The sequence below is a fragment of the Bidens hawaiensis genome, unplaced genomic scaffold (genome assembly GCF_021521415.1).
Source record: "Bidens hawaiensis isolate Kalapana, Puna unplaced genomic scaffold, B.hawaiensis_p1.1 tig00004664_1, whole genome shotgun sequence".
NCBI classification, from domain to species: Eukaryota; Viridiplantae; Streptophyta; class Magnoliopsida; order Asterales; family Asteraceae; genus Bidens; species Bidens hawaiensis.
In genome coordinates, this window is record NW_027491285.1 from 1144873 (window position 1) to 1148689 (window position 3817).

Below are 3817 nucleotides of genomic sequence, written 5' to 3' on the forward strand. Positions count from 1 at the left end.
TTGTGTTTACCTTGCGCGTGCGCGAATGAATGTATTTATTAAATATTGACACCCAATAGTGTCACGAGTAATGAAACAATATGTGGCGCCCCGATGTATAATCCGCCTTTGGTCGGGGTGTTACACCCCCCCCCATCCCGAAGTGACGAAGATGAAAAGTGCTTTTGCTAACTCTTTCTCGTCTTCAAAAAAGTATCAAAATGCAGTTATATAAGCTATCACTTTTGCAATGAAAGATCAGCTCATCGAAGGAAAAAGGGCTAGCATCATTTCTCCATTGGGGAGATACCACTTTTGAAATGAAAGATCAACTCTTCGAAGGGAAAAGCTCAAGTGTGAAATTACAGCTATACTGGCATCGACTATGTCTCTCATCGTATTGTAAGGGATTGTATTGTAAGGGGTAGTCCACGAGAAAAAAATCATGCAGAAATGATCGACTCTTTGGACGCCCCGAAAATACTATGAGGTGTTCGGAAATGGTCGAAGTAGTTGAATAGGAGGATTACGATGACTATAGCCCTTGGTAAATTTACCAAAGACGAAAATGATTTGTTTGATATTATGGATGACTGGTTACGTAGGGACCGTTTCGTTTTTGTAGGCTGGTCCGGCCTATTGCTCTTTCCTTGTGCCTATTTCGCCGTAGGGGGTTGGTTCACGGGTACAACCTTTGTAACTTCATGGTATACCCATGGATTAGCCAGTTCATATTTGGAAGGCTGCAATTTCTTAACCGCCGCAGTTTCTACTCCTGCTAATAATTTAGCACATTCTTTGTTATTACTATGGGGTCCTGAAGCACAAGGAGATTTTACTCGTTGGTGTCAATTAGGCGGTCTGTGGACTTTTGTTGCTCTCCACGGCGCTTTCGGACTAATAGGTTTCATGTTACGTCAATTCGAACTTGCTCGATCTGTTCATCCAACTCGAAATCTCGTAAGAGAAGAACTTTTACGCAGTACATGAAGTGCACTCTTTAGACAATAGAATAAAAACCGAACAGTAGATAACCCAATAATCGAATAAGACAAGGGGGGTAAGAGAATCGTCTACTTGATAGGCTATTTCCGATGTCTACATCAGTCATTACAACTTGGGCAGCGAGGGGGGACTGATGAACTAATCAAACAGTGCTAGTCGGGCAGCAGAATGGAGGCCGGCACGGTACCAACGAAGAGAGGATCGGCTAGTAGTTGGAACGGAGAGCTCGGGAAGCAGAACCGAGGAATAGGACAGAGGCCCGGGCAGAAGAGGTAAACGGATGGGTCCCAAGCTTGCACGGTGGTACCTGACGCCCTCAAACGGAAGAGAGCAGAACAGGATGGTAGCCCTTATAGCATACAAAGGCATGGCAACCTACGACTAATAGGATGGCAATTAATGGAAGAGTCTCTACTAATAAGAAAAGAAACTCAGTGTGTTTTATCGTATAATTGAAGATACTAATAAGGTATTTCAAATAAGCATTAATAAGAAACTCAGTGTCTTATTAGTTTCTTTTTTGGTAGCCCTTATTTGATTACTATCGTATAATTTAAATGGTTACAGGACTAGGGTCTGTAACCATTTAGAAGGGGCAATGATAATTCCTAACAGAGAAGTCACCACGAGCATAACAATCTTATTGGAACTTGAAAGAGAAGTGAATTTGTGAATGCCTAACTGAACGTTCAAGATTGGATTCAGAAGCTGAGGCGACCGGAAAGGAGGCGAGCGAAGTGAGGCCACTTTATAGTCCATAATTTCATAGAGATAAACGGTTCAGCTCCCTTCTAAGCCATTAGAGGATTAGAGGAATCATCGATGAAAGTGTTACTTACTTACTTACTTACGAAGATCGACTGGATAACCTTCTACTGACAGAGTGGTGGGTGCTACTGTCTTATCTTATCCCTTCTTCTTTTATCCCGGCCCGGGGCTGGTCATTCAGTTCAGTCAAGTTCATATGCTTTCCAACGTGGGAGTAAAGGGAGTTGGTAGCATTCCCTTGGCTTTCCATTTCCAAGAAGTCTGGGATGAACTAGAAGACTAACTCCTTCCCCTCCTAGGGCTTCAGCAAGGTGTCTATTCTGAGGCTTAGGAGAATGAAGCAGCCCCGGCTGTGAGTGAACTCCCCTCTACTTCCAGGCAATAGGACTAAACCTAAAGTATCTTCTCTTCTCCGGTTCTAGCTTACGTTTGAGTTTCCTCTGACTATAAGGTAATTTTTCAGCTGGAGCAGAAGTGGACGAACAACACCTCCTTTCCTTGCATTAGCGCCCGCTTTTCCACATCCACTTCAGGGAGAGAGCAGGTATAAATCATAGCTTTAGGCTTTCGAGCCTTTCTTCCTAGGACAGAAGCCTTTACTTGAACTTGAGCGGTTGTCTGGAACTGATGCTACACCTTGGGGCTGCAGTCCCTTCTTCTTAGCATGGATGTCCCTCTTCAATCCCCTGCTCCTACCATTGAAACAGCTAGGGGCTAGTAAGTCCTGCCAATATCAGGGAAAGAATAGCTCCCGAAGGGCTTCCTTCTTTATCTAAGCGACTAATAGGCTTGGGTGGCTAGGGCACATGCTATCGAAGCTAACGCGTTAAGTATCCCGCCTGGGGAGTACGTTCGCAAGAATGAAACTCAAAGGAATTGACGGGGGCCCGCACAAGCGGTGGAGCATGTGGTTTAATTCGATGCAAAGCGAAGAACCGTACCAGGGCTATTTACAAATCGTATAAGCCGACTGTCTTTTGGTAAACTTATGTGCCCTCATCTCTCCTTTCTACTTGACGGCTGGCCCCTCCTAGTCTCCTACAAGCGCCTAATTGAGACGAATTCTCGGTAGGGCTGTCTCTGATCTAGTTTTTCACTGCTGTCCAGTCCAAGCCTTCCATTTCCATTATGTCTGCTTCCGATTCGCCCTAGTCCGTAAAGAAAGAGATTTGAAATTTGAAAGCAGACTCCCCATTCATTAGATAGAGAAGATGACCAAGATTTCGTGATCCGCTGTCGAACTTATTCCAAGAGAGCTCGGATCGAATCGGTATTGCTATCCGAGCTCTCTTATTGAATTGCTCATTGAATTAGCATTCTCAATATTATGCCTTGAAGAGGACTCGAACCTCCACGCTCTTTAGCACGAGATTTTGAGTCTCGCGTGTCTACCATTTCACCACCAAGGCATCTTGAAAGTGAATCGTATTCCATGAATATGATATCTATCTAGTGTGATGTATGGAATAGTGGAGTGTTGGAGTCTTTCTATTGATCGGTCATGTCATATAGGCCCGAATTGGACATCCAATTGCTTCGATTTGAATTATCCGGAGAATGCCTTATCTTATATAGATATCCAATATAGATATATTTCCATTTTTTTAATAAAAAAGGTTCGCAAAAAACTATACATATAATTGAATTGAACTATGACAATGGGTTGCCCGGGATTCGAACTCGGAACTAGTCGGATGGAGTAGATAATTTCTTTGTTAAATCAGTAAAAATCCCTCCCCAAGCCGTGCTTGCATTTTTCATTGCACACGGCTTTCCCTCTGTATACATCTAAAACTCAGTTCTTTCATTAGACAAGAAAAGATTGAATACTCAGTTGAGTTAATCCTTACTACATACTAATTAATCAATACTTTCTACTCGAGCTCCATCGCAAACTATTTACATTACAATTACAACCCAATAAAAAAAGAAGGGTTCTAGTAGAATAGAAAAACGACGTCGAGCCAAGAGCACCTTCATTCCTATATAAAATGGTGGATGTAAGAATAAGAATCCACAACGGATCGTGTCCTTCAAGTCGCACGTTGCTTTCTACCACATCGTT

General features: G+C 43.0%; 1 non-coding gene across 1 annotated transcript; it reads right to left on the bottom strand.

Moving 5' to 3' along the window:
* Positions 1 to 3080: 3080 nt before the first annotated feature.
* Positions 3081 to 3161, bottom strand: TRNAL-CAA (transfer RNA leucine (anticodon CAA)). Its single transcript has one exon. It is a non-coding gene; the product is annotated as a tRNA-Leu (tRNA).
* Between the last annotated feature and the right edge of the window lie 656 nt (positions 3162 to 3817).